The following is a 13,277-nucleotide window of genomic DNA, read 5'->3' on the forward strand; positions in this document are numbered from 1 at the left end:
GGAGGAGAAAACGCGGCAGGGCTTTCCTGCTGGGGGAACCTTCCCGCCTTCCACCTTTGGCCCGCCCACCATCAGTTGAACGGGAACACTGCTTCCCATTGGCCAGGACGAGATACTACAGCACTGTGGCAACTGCTCACAAGGTCCTTATAAGAGGAACAGCAGTCCTTTGGGGGTGACTGCCCAGGCCTCTGTTCAGACAGTGAGACCTCACCTGAGAGCTTTTTTGCAGAAGAAACTTTACTGGCTTTGCTAAATCCAAAGCCTGTCTCTTCTTCCTTCTTTGCCGCCTCTGACTCCGCGGCAGGTCCTAAGTCTGGCCTAACATAGAATACTTGATTGTTCGGCTGAGATTTGCTGCTGTTTGCATGGCAGGCAGGGGAGGCACAGTGGAGATGATTTTTAAAAGAGTTTTTGTGAAGGGCAGCAGGTGGTATGGTGGTTAAGGCACTGGACTCCCACATGGTTGACTGCAGTTCCAGTCCTGGACCTGGCAGCTTGAAAATCATGCCAGGCGCGTGTGCGCGTGCCCAGAATCCCAGGAGGAGAACGGAGGAGAAAGGATTGTTGTGTGGCCATCCCCCCTGGGAGGTGATTTCTCTCTGTCTCTCTCTCAGGCTAGAGCACATACCCTATGACAAAAACCTAAAAAACAAAACCAAAAAATAAACCCCCAAGAGGCTTTTTTTGGTAAGAACAGAGGCAGCCAAGGGGTCCAGAAACGGTCCCCACGGGCCTTTGTTTGAATCTTGACCCCTCGGTGTGGTGGCTGTGTGACCTTGAGAGAGCCACTTACTCTCTGAGTCCTCGTTTGCCTGGTTCTCAGAGCTGCTGGGACGCTCCCAGGAGATAATGTGGAGGACAAGGCAGCTCAGGAGACGGACTCTTATTAACGTGGAGATAATAGGCCACATCAAAGGCCGGATTTTATCTCCGCTCAGGAGGGAAAGGATTGCTTTTCAAAAGCAAAGAGGATTCATTCTACTTATTTGGGGTTTTCAGGACTATGTGGATTTTGTCCTGAGTCTTGTCGCTGGTTAGAGAGGCATACCGAGAGACGGATGAGGTGGTGCCCAGGCTGGTAAAATTCCAAACCCCGCTGGTCTCCAAGGCTCTCTTGAAGTGGAGAGCCCTTACTGGCTGGGAAAGCCACTCAGAAGGCAACTCGGATGATTTAAAATTCCAAAGATGACTCGACAGCGGGGTATGTTCTTTGTTGCTTAATAGATTTTCTCCAGCGAATTCTCCTGGGTTCCTTCCATTTCCTGGGCAGAAGGAGCCGGCTTTAATATCTCCCCTCACCAGTAATAAGTTGCTGCTGGTGAATGGGGATGAGAAGGTGCAGATGTGTGGGGAGGGAGGAGCAGAGCCCTCAAGGTCACCAGGGGGTCACGGATCCAGCCCTGATCATTCTCACCTGCCTTGTTTCCTGATGAACTCCTACTCACCCTATGCATCAAAGCTCAAGTGACTTCCCCTGGGGAGAACTTCCTCTATGTCCCCAGGCAAACGTAATGGGTCCTCCTTTGTGCTCCTCTATCACTAAGAATGCTTTTGGCTGCAGGAACATAGAAAAATCAATCCAGGGGGGCTTAAACAATGAAGAGAAGGCATTCTCAGGTAAATAAAAACTTCAGAAGTAATGTTAGCTTCAGGAGTGGTTTGATCAAGACTCTGCATTCAGCAGAGAAACAGAGAGAGAGAGAGGGAAAGTGAGAAATCATGAGAAATCACCCCTGGGAGGAGGGATGGCCACACCACAATCCATTCTCCTCCATTCTCCTCTTAGGATCTTGGGCACGCACGCACATATACCCGGGGGGAGTTTTTTTTTTTTTTTTTTTTTTGAGAGATTTTTTGCTATAGGGCGCATGTGCTTGCTTGCCAGACAGACAGAGACAGACATAGAGACAGAAAGCGAGAAATCACCCCCCAGGGGGGATGGTTACGCCGCAATCCCTTCTCCTCCATTCTCCTCTCGGGATCTTGGGCACATGCGCACACACGCCCGGCGTGAGTTTTAAGCCACCGGGTCCGGGACACGAACCACGGTCAACTACGTGGGAGTCCAGCGACATAGCCATTACGCTAACTGCTGGTTCCCAGGGACTGCATTCTTGAGCACGTGTGCTTACAAGGGGACCTCAGGGGTGAAGAGTAGGTGGCTTGTCAAGATGGTGAGGGAGGGGAGTCCGTAGTATTCCAGGCAGAGGAGCACTCGTAGGAGGGCCTGCATAGTGAGGGCTCTTGGCTCTTGAGGAACTGGAAGGCTCTAGTGTGGCTGGGGGGGAGAAGCCGTGGCCATGTGGGATCCAGCCGCTGTAACTACCATGCCACCTGGCTGGTCCCATTGTGGGGTTTTAAGCAGAAGAGGAATATGATAAATTTGCATTTTCAAAATTTTCTCTGTCCAGGGCCAGATGAGGCTGAACCCATATGGGAGGGGACCTGGATTTGTGTCACAGAACCTCCCGGAACATGCTGAACCTGTGTACCCATGATCCAAGCTGGCCAAAACTGGGGGTGCAATGAGGCATGGGACCCCGCTGGGGGTGCCTCTCTCTCTTGTTCTCTATTTCTCTGTTTCATGGAAGACATTAAACTTTAAAGATTTCTCTGTTGCCCTGTGGAGGGGGGATCTGAAGCTGGTGGGGGCAGTGATGGTTAGGAGGTGTTGGGGTAGCGATTTTGACTGGAGAAGTGGAGAGAAATGGAGGGTAATGTTGAGGGCTGTTTGTGAAGTTGGGTCCACAGGATTGGGAAGAGGTGGCAAGGACAGTGCCATCATCCAGGCTGTGGGACACTGCTCCGGTGGCTGTGGGAAGACCGTGCCTACTGGGGACATCCAGTGACCCCCTCAAGAGCAGACAGGTACAGTATTATCTCTAATTCTGGCGGAGGGGGCTCAGCAGGGGCCCCAGGAAGTGCTTTTAGAATGAATGATGGGGAGGCCACTTTCTAGCTTGCTGATGTGTTCTGTCACGGATGGGCGACAAGGGGAAAGCCCTGGTAGTTGTTTCTAACTTGGTGGGTTATGCGCCCAAGTGGACTGCGGTGCCATCACCTCGGATGACAGCAGGAGAGACACGCGGAGTGCTGTTGCGGGCCTGGGGCTTCAGACAAGAGGTGGCGGGAGTCGGCGAGAGTTGTACTCAGCGTCCCATCGCCACGCGTTGGCAGTTACTGCTCAGCACACTCCGAGCCTCAGGACTGGGAGCCCTTTGCACGCTAACAGAGCACTGCCAGGTTCCCTGGGCCTTGGGGTTCCGTTACAGCCTGGGAGTAGACCGCGCAGAAGGCGGAGGCTGCAGGGTCCTGGCTGAATCCTGGGGCAGAGTTCGCAGCCAGCAGCCACGCCCCCTCGTGTTTCGTCCGCCGTGGGCGGAGCCTGTGCGGTCTCTGGATTTCGGGAGCCCAGACAGGCTTGGCCGGAGTCTGCTGGAGCTCATGTGCTTCCCATGCATCTAGACAAGGAGACTACAGAGTCCCCAGCCACCTCTAGAGTCAGCTAGCGGGATCTAGAGCACTTTAGCCTCCGTCTCAGTGGCCGGGCTGCAGCACTTCCAGAGCCCGTGAATGAGGCCGTGTTGGGAGATTTTTAACGTTTTTTCCTTTGATTTATTTGTTCCATGGTGGGGAGCAGGGTGGGAGGGGACACTCTCCACAGTGTCCTGACTCCCTGATCCACCCCTAGCCAGCCAACATCTGACGCACGTGGATGTACACGCCAAGTATGTTCACAGAGACCTGGGGGTGTGAACTCAGGACCTTCCATGGTTCAGCACTGCAGTGTTGTGTTACCACTGTACCATGGACTGGTCCCACATTACTGGGCCTTTTACCTCCAGCCACATGCACCTGTTTGCTGAAGTTCAGAGATGTGATGCTTATACCGGCCAGAAACTGGCAACCATCCAACTGCCTGAGAGTGAAGCATACTTTTTCCCCCTCCTTTTTGCCAGAGAGCATGTGCACATACCAGAGAGAGACAGAGAGAGAGGGAGAGAGCCCCCCTCAATGGGATGTGGCCACGCTGTAATCCCTTCTCCGTTTTTCCAACCTGTTGGCATTTTGGGCACTCGTGTGTCTAAAGCCACTGGGGCCATGATTCACTCTGCACAGGTGGCCATGTGGGATCTGGCTCCCTTAGCCACTGGGCCACAGAGCTGGCGCTTTTAAGCCTGCTATTGACTACAATGAGCTAATAAACATGTGGGCTTAGGGCAATGTGTTAATAAGATGGGACTTACTGCCGCAGTGAGATTATCTTCAATAAAATAAGAACATAAAGTTTCAGACGCACACTAATTACAGCTGCTCTAATACCTATGTATGCATATTATCATTTCAATTGTGTAAACAAAATGTAATGCATAGCGAAAGTCTGAGATATACCAAATATTAAGACTACCTATGTTAGGCGAAAGGATTAAAGATCATCTTTCTGCTCTTTACTGTTTTCTGTTCTTTCCAAACTTTTTATAATGAGCAAGTAAGTATTGACCATGGAAATTCAGAAAAGAAATATATTTAAGCCCTCTTATATTTACACATTGCCCTAAGTCAGAAGTATTTCCAAGGATGCAAGAACTTCATGATCGCTACATTCTCTTGTTCAAATTTGGGTTGTTTATTATTATTATTATTTTGTCATATGATGTGTGTGCCCACTGGAGACAGAGAGAGACAGTGAGAGGGAAAGTGAGAAATCACCTCCCGGGGGGGAATGGCCACACAGCAATTCCCCTCTCTTCCATTCTCCTCCTGGCATCTTGGGCATGCACGCACACATGCCTAGTGTGATTTTCAAGTCGCCAGGTCTGGGACTTGAACCATGGTCGGCCACGTGGAAGTTCAATGCCTTATCCACTACTCAATTGCTGGGCCCTCTTGTTCATATTTGTAATGAGCCACACAGTGATATTTGAGAGCTGGACTAGGTGGGTGCTAACTGCCCTTTTGCTCTGAAGTCCTGAGAATCTACTTAATTCCATAGAGGTTGAGAGGCTCATGATCTAGGGAGAAGATGAATTTATTTACTTGGGCTGACCCCACGACCTAGTGGTTAAAGGAAGCGGATCCCACATGGTCAACCATACGGTTTGTGTCCTGTCCCTGGCAGCTTGAAAAACACCCCATGTATGTGCACATGTGTGTCCCAAATTCTGATGGGATGGAAAGGGAGGAGAAGGGATTATGGGGTGTTTTCTCTGTCTCCCTTTCTCTTTCTTGGTCTTTTTGTCTATCTCTGGCAAGTGCACATACTCTCCGGCAATAAGGAAAAGAAATTATTTACCCAATCATTCATTCAACAAAGATAGCAGAGTTCCTACCATGTTCTTAGCATTGTCCCGGATGCTAGAAACATAAACACGTGGTGCCACGTGGCATAAGCGACATCTCAGTGGAGGTCTCTACTGTGTGTTAGGAGCACATACCAAAGGGAGCAGCTTCCTCTGTTTGGGTCCAGAAAGCCCTTCTAGAGGAAGGTCATTTGAACAGGGCCTGGAAGGATGAATAAGGGGTCTTTAGGAGGTCGATAGAGCCTATAGAGGAAATGGAGCTTTTGCTACTTTTGGAATGATTTTTTTCGAAGTTGCCTACGTGTGCTATGAGGGAAGACGGAATACGTGGAATGTTTATAGACTGTTGTCTTCATCCCAGCCAGGAAATCAGGGTGAGGAGCGAGTTCAAAGGTCCAAACGCACAAAGTTAGAATACCTCCTTTGCGTCCTGGCTGTTTTCTTACCCCGTGTTTAACTAGGCATCTTGTGTGTTCAAGGCCTCTTTGAATAATGACCCCCTCAACCCATCGGTGCCACCAGGTCCAGGAACTGGAAACATCTGGATCCTGCCGGGCTAGAAAAACACGGGTGACTCCTGAATTGCGCTCTTCTCCCAGAAAGCAAGGCTTCCAGAAGGTGACCTAGGGCCAGGCTGCAGTCCACGGGGTTGCAGATAACAAATACCTGAGGTGGGTGATTTTCAAAGAACAGAGGTTTATTTAGCTCATAGTTTTGAAGGTCCAAGGTTAAAGGGCCACTTCCGGTGAGGGTCTTCCTGCTGGTGGATAACACGGAGGGGGCCATCACGTGGTGAGACAGAGCAAGCACGTGTGCGTCTGTGTCCACGCGTCTGACTCCTTCCCTCTCCTTACACACCCACCAAGAGTCAACTATGGGAGCCTTTCACTGATGACCTTAATCCCAATCACCTCCCCGAAGCTCCACTGTTGAATTAAATTTTCACCCTCTTAATCCTATCACAACCAAATCTCATCACATGAATTTTGGGGTCACATTCAAACCACAGCAGGCTGGAAGTTCCGACTGGTAAACATCAGCATTGAATGAGACACCCATGGCACAGTGATCGTTGGGCATCCCTTGTCTTTCTAGTTTTCTGCTCTCCTCCTTTTCTCAGTCTTTCTCTCCACTGTTCTTTTTTCTCTTCTGCCACATCTGTCTGCTTTTCCTCCTTATCTCTGTCTTTCGTTTTCTTTATTTAAAAACGTTTTTGTTGTTTATTTTATGCATGAGAGAGCACATGCACATGTGTGAGACTGGAAGAGAGAGGATGGGCCAGCAGGTGGCGTGGTAGTTAAGGCGCTGGACTCCCACAAGGCCAAAGGCAGTTTGAGTCCTGAGCCTGGCAGCTTGCTTTCTCACTTTCCCTCTCTCTCTGTCTGGAAAGCACACAAATTAAATAAGTAAAATAAAAATTATTATTATTATTATTATTTTAGAGAGGTTTTTGCTATAGGGTGCGTGTGCTCGCCAGACAGACAGACAGAGACAGAGAGACAGAAAGCGAAAAATCACCCCCGGGGGGATGGCCACGCCACAATCCCTTTTCCATTCTCCTCTCAGGATCTTGGGCACGCGTGCACACGCGCCCGGTGTGAGTTTAAGCCACCGGGTCTGGGGGCTTGAACTGCAATTGACTACATGGGAGCCCAGTGACACAGTCATTATACCAACTGCTGGTCCCCAAATAAACAATTCTTAAAAAGAAAGAGAAAAAGGTACTTTTGACAGGGTCTCGTCATGTCTCTATCCCCTCTCCCCAGCCCTCCAGCACGTCAGGATCTTGGGCACATGCATCTAGCATGTATTTAGGCTGACTCAGGATCAGAACCCACTGTTGGCCATGTGGCTTCGACTCTGCAATTCAGTATGCTACCAACCGAGCCACTGAAGCGGGGCCTTTCTTCTCTCTCCAGTCTCTCAGTCTCATTGTCTCCTTCCATCTTTTGGAGGGGTTCTCTCTTTTTCTCTTGTCTACACTTCTCTCTCCCATGGCTCTTGCCATGTTGGGGTCACCTCCTTGGTTTCCTCCATTTAAGGGAGCCCCAACTTGCCTTTGAGAGTATTTGGAGAGGGCAGAGTTGTGCATGTGGCTGGCCTCCTTCGCCAAGGGTCTCTTTTCCCAGGGTCTGGATTTACAGAGTGAAAATATAAAGGGCTCTTTCATTCTGTGTGTCCCCTGTCCCTACTTGAGCTGAAACGTTTCCAGCAGATAATCATCGGCTCTCCGACAGGAAATTAAAGCCCTCGGCCGAGGAGTTGTTTGCATCACCTGCATTGCCCGTTGGGTTCACAAAAGACTTTGCTTCTCTGGTATGTGACAGAACACATCCTTAATAAGATTCCCACCCCCATCTCTCTGATGCAATCAGCCCTGCACATCCTCTAGATAAGCCGAAAAAGGCCAGCAGGTTCCCATTTGGGTGCGAGTCAGTGCCTCCTCCCTTCCTACCTGAGCTGCAGGGACACTGAGCTGGCACGCATCCTCAGGGTCAACACTGGGGTGCTGTCCTGGGGACGAGAACCCTCACAAGAGATGCGCTCGGCCCTCTGGCTGGTTGGCAGGTGCAGAGCTGTGTGGCCCTTCCAGGTGTCAGTCACACGCCCTGCTTCTGCCTGGCCTTCCCAGGTCAGCGTCTTGAGAGGTCAGGCTCCAACCCAGCCAGCATGGCCATCCTTTGCCATCCCCTTTGCCAATGATTGGTCTAGGTCCAAGCATGTAATATGTAAGCCACTTAATTTATTATTATTAATTTTTAAATGAGACCGAGATAAGGAGAAGGAGGAAGAGAAAGGAGAGTGTAATGCATTTTTGCAAGTTTACTTATTTATGAGTGAGAGAGACAGAGAGACAGGGTCCAATGCCATGATCCAGCCTAAGCCCCAGCCAGTCTGGATCATGGGCACAGGCATGCCCAGAGTCCTCAGGGAGGTCTCTGGATGTGAACCTGCGAATTCGCCCTGTGGGCGTGCTCCTGTCCTGCCTGCAGGAGCCCGTCTTCCCAGCAGAGAGACGTGGAGGGAAGTCCCGGGTCTCTGAGGCAGCTTTCCTCGTTACACCTGGGGTGCTTCCCTTTGTCAAAGCCTCTGGATTCTGAGGGGCGATGCTGGGATGCCGGGGTACCATGACGACCTGGTGGCCAGCATGCTAAGGAAGAGCCCAGCCGCAGTGGCCTGCTGAGCCTACACGGGGGGCCTGGGGTTCAATTCCTGATTCCCAACCCACCGTAAAAAACCAGTGTGATGGTGCACACGCGCACAGGTGCACACGCACACACAGAATGACACACGGGCCGGCTTCATGGCGCAGCAGTGATGTGCTATTTGAAAGAAGCTGAATGCCATGTAGTGACTACTATTCGAATCCCAGGCCCGGTCAGCCTGAGACACACTGGGCACGCACTTGACCGGAGGAAGGGGATTGTGGCGTGACCAGACCCTGTGAGGGTGGTCCTCTCTCTCATGTGTGGGCACACACTCTCTGTCACAGATAAAGGGAAAAAATGCTCGAGATGGTGGAGCAGAAAGTGAGGAAGATCCACTGTCTGTGCTGACGGACTACCACACTAATGGCCCCTGGAACTGTCCCTGCTGAGTTTACAGTGTGTGCGACAATAGAGGTCCTTCTATTTACTTATTTATTCTGCCATAAGGTGCATGCATTCACTGGAGAGAGACACAAAGAGGGAAAGGAAGAAAGCACCCCCCATGGGGGATGGCCACATTGCAATACCTTCTCCTCCATTCTCCTCCTGAAATTTTGGGCACAAAATTTTGTGCACATGTGCCCGGTATTTTTCATGCCACCGGGTCCAGGACTTGAACCATGCCGTTGGATCCAGCTGCCTTAGCCACTGTGCCACTGGTTGGGCCAAGTTGGGTTTTCTTCCTTTCCTTCCTTTGTCCCTCCCTGTCTTCCTTCTTTGCACTCACCAAAGAGCAATACAGAGACAGAGAGAGAGAGGGAGAGAAAGCACCCACCCTCCCTGTCCCGTAGGGAATAGTCATGCTGCAATCCTTTCTTCTCCATCTTCCACCTCTGGGGAATCTGGGCATGCATGACACCTGCCTTTGTGTTTCTCAAGCTGCCAGGTCCAGGACTCGAACTGCAGGGTTGGTCATGTGGGATCAAGCCACCTTAACTGCCACACCATGGAGCCGGCCCAAGTTAGATTTTCTTTATCAGCAACCAAAGGGCAGCCCTACATGCTGCTGACTTGAGCGTGGCCCTGGAGTGGGCTCCATTTGCCCCTCGGGCTGGTTTGACTTCAAGTTCTCCAAGTTCTTAACTGGCAGCTGAAGGGGCAGCTGAAGGGTCCTGGCAGGTGCCGATGGGAGGTCCTAGGTGGGCCTACCATGTTTTAGGGAGGTCTGGGTTTCCTGGGAGGGGGTGGGGTGGGATGGCGAGCCTGGGAGCAGATAGCTCCATGCTGGGTGCCAGTTTTGTCGTCCTGCACGGTGGCAGGTCATGGGCAGCCCATTGAGCCTCTCTGGGTTGAAGTTTCCTGGGCCGGAAATGAGTCTTGAGTACCACACAGAGGCTCGATGGTCGTCAGTCCTCTCCTCGGAGATGTTTATCTTCCAGCTATTTTTAAAGGGACCGAGAGGTGCCAGGCACAAAGAGCGATTTAATGACATTTCGGTGCTGGGGAAATTTTACACAGAGACCGTTCTGAGTCCTTTACCCACAGCCGCTCCAAGTACAGATCACGTCTCTAATGCCAGCAGCAGCGGTGAGGGGGAGGCAGATACACCCAATTCCCAACTCTCCATGGTGATGAGGGACGTGGATAATTGACAACGGCAGATAATCCTGAACCTGCCTTGAGTCACCCACTTCCACCGCCTCCCCCAGCGTCACTTTCCTGGCACAGCTGACAAACTGCCACCCGGATGCACGTGTCTCCTCCTCTCTCTTCTGAGGCTTCACTTGGCAGAGCTGCTTGCTTACCTGTGTCGCGGCCAGGCCGGGGCGATGGAGGAGCAGGAGGGGACTGAATGTCACCTTCCCAGCCAGGGGCAGCCTAGGCGCGGCTGACTGAGCGTGGCCTTGGAGTTTGGCTCCCGACACCCCCTGGGCTAACTGACTTGAGTTCTTCAAGTTCCTTAGGAGGTCAAAGAGCCGTAGGCAGGGGCCAGACGGTGGTGCCACAGTACACCGTGACATTCTGCGAGGCTGGCCCCCATGGCAGGGTTTCGGGTTTGTGTCTGAAGACCTTCCCAAGGACACTGGGCACGTGCGTGCCTGTGATCCGGGGCTGGCTGAGGCTCGGGGCGAATCCCCGTGTCAGGACATTATGGATGATGCGCTCTCTCACTCATGGAAGAAATAAATGGACTTAAAAAAAAAAAGATTAAGAGGACTCAGGGGCCCTCCAGGTGGAAGTGATCACTAGAGAGAGATGCTGAGCTCTGCCCCCAGGACGGGCCCAGCCAGGCCAGCCAGGGCACGACCAGCCTCACGTGTGCTCCGAGCTCCTTCCCACACCTCATTCCACAGACGTGGCAGTGGGCCTGCCTCCCCGTCCTGAGCAACGGCCGCAGCAAGACGAACTGTACTCACCGCGGTCTTTTCTTTCTTCCTTCCTTTCTTTTTCTTTCTCTCTTTTTCTTTCTTTTTTCTTTCTCTTTCTCTTTTTCTTTCTTTCTTTCTTATTCTTCTTCTTTTAAAATATGGAACGCTTCATGAATGTGCATGTCATCCTTGCGCAGGGGCCAAGCTCATCTGTGTATCGTTCCAGTTTCAGTACGCATGCTGCCGAAGCGAGCGCCTCATTGCAGTCTTAATGCAAGCCCCCTTTTGAGTTGGCAAAACAACTTTCTTTCTTTCTTTTAAAACTTGCTAGAGGGCACCTATTCTCACAGAAGATAGAGACAGAGACAGAGAGAGAGAGAAAGTGAAAAGGCACTCCCCAGGTCACACCACAATTCCTTCTCTTCTGTTTTCCCTTCCTTTCAGGATTTTGGGTACACGTGTGTGTACATGTGCCTGGCATGTTTCTCAAGACACGATTCTGGGACTCGAACTGCTCAGTCAGTCACGTGGGATCCACCTAAACCCCCACGCCATGGGCTGGCCCCAGCTCTTGGAGTCTTAATGCAAGGCCCCTTTTGAGTTGTTGAGACCCCTGTGTACAAGAGGGAAGGAGGTGAGAAGGCCGTGAGCCCCTGTGGGTCCCTGCCGTGACTGCACTGTGCTGGCCACCCCGTCTGTTTCCCGAGGCGGGCGGACCTTTTCACTTAGCAAAGTGAAAAGGCACTCCCCAGGTCACACCACAATTCCTTCTCTTCTGTTTTCCCTTCCTTTCAGGATTTTGGGTACACGTGTGTGTACATGTGCCTGGCATGTTTCTCAAGACACGATTCTGGGACTCGAACTGCTCAGTCAGTCACGTGGGATCCACCTAAACCCCCACGCCATGGGCTGGCCCCAGCTCTTGGAGTCTTAATGCAAGGCCCCTTTTGAGTTGTTGAGACCCCTGTGTACAAGAGGGAAGGAGGTGAGAAGGCCGTGAGCCCCTGTGGGTCCCTGCCGTGACTGCACTGTGCTGGCCACCCCGTCTGTTTCACGAGGAGGGCGGACCTTTTCACTTAGCACCTGCCTAGCCTCAAACAGGGGCAAGGCTGCTTGTATTTGGCAAACTATTCTGGAAAATTCCTGCCTTTGTGCTGGTATCTTACTGTTCCGGACCCAGGGTTCAGGTCTCTCGGGATCTCTTGCTATCTCGTCCTTCCTCTCTACCATGAAAGTTCGATCCACTGCAATCTGTGGGCCCCGCGCACACTGCAGAACAACTTACCCCTTCACCGTTGGAAAAGGGGGCCCGAGACGGCCTTGGCCTTTGCTGGGAGATGCAGAGGAGCCCGCTGAACAGAGCCGTGGCTCCCATGGCCGGAAATGCCACATCGAGCTCTCAGGGGCTCTGGGCAGACGTGCACAATTTTTCCTTTTCTTTCCCTTTTCCAGCCCCCCTGGCTGGTGCAGAAGTTTGTCTAACGGAAGTGGCAAGAGGTAGGTAGGAAGTCATTGGCCCTTCTTACCCTCAGGGATTTACACTTGCCAGTTTCTGGGGCCACCAGGAGGCTTAATCACTAGGTTTGCAGGAGGAGGAAGGCATTGATAGGAAAAGAGGATTAGCAGTCACCAGCCCCCAGGAGCTCCCCGCTGGGCCCAGAGATTGCCCGAGCCATAATTGGTCATGGAATCGGCCCTGGGAATACGATTTCGGAAATAATCAGGGAGGGCGAAGCTTCCTAAATTGTAGGAAACAAGTCCCCGGGTGGAATAATGGCTTCTGTTTGGCACACAGTCCTTCTGAGATGTGCAGCCTCATCCGTACTGTTCTCAGACGGGACTCTCAAATGCCAGCTAGGAAGGCAGCCAGGAGGAGGGTGCTGGGCTTCGGAGCCTGGAACTCAGCGAGACCACCCTGGGCAAGTCCCTCCACGGAGGCCTCTCTGGGTCTGTTTCTCAGTCAAATGGAACAGTACTGACCCACAGGGAGATGCCAGTAAATAGGACATTCAGAGAAGTCCTCGATCCCTCCCTCCCACCTCATTCTCTCTATACACACGTATATTTGTCCCTTTTTTTTTGGAGAGGTTTTTACTATAGGGTGCATGTGCTAGCCAGAAAGACAGAGGGACAGAAAGACAGAAAGTGAGAAATCATCCCCCCAGGAGGATGGCCACACCACAATTCCTTCTCCCTTCTCCTCTCAGGATCTTGGGCATGCATGCACGCGCGCCCAGCGTGAGTTTAAGCCACTGGGTCCGGGACTCGAACTGTGGTCGACTACATGGGAGTCTAGTGACATAGCCATTATGCCAACTGCTGGTTCCCACACGTATATTTGTATATATATATATGTGTGTGTGTGTGTGTGTGTGTGTGTATAATGATTATGTCATGTATACACTTACATGTATACACTTGTGTATACTTGTCTGTCTCTCTATCTCTGTCTCTAC

The 13,277-nt window shown here is 51.6% G+C and overlaps 1 non-coding gene across 1 annotated transcript; it reads right to left on the reverse strand.

Moving 5' to 3' along the window:
• Positions 1-10,973: 10,973 nt before the first annotated feature.
• On the reverse strand, positions 10,974-11,077 carry LOC114008717 (U6 spliceosomal RNA). The gene has a single exon (XR_003550227.1). It is a non-coding gene; the product is annotated as a U6 spliceosomal RNA (small nuclear RNA).
• Between the last annotated feature and the right edge of the window lie 2,200 nt (positions 11,078-13,277).

Source organism: Tupaia chinensis, unplaced genomic scaffold (assembly GCF_000334495.1).
Source record: "Tupaia chinensis unplaced genomic scaffold, TupChi_1.0 Scaffold000374_1, whole genome shotgun sequence".
Classification (NCBI taxonomy): domain Eukaryota; kingdom Metazoa; phylum Chordata; class Mammalia; order Scandentia; family Tupaiidae; genus Tupaia; species Tupaia belangeri.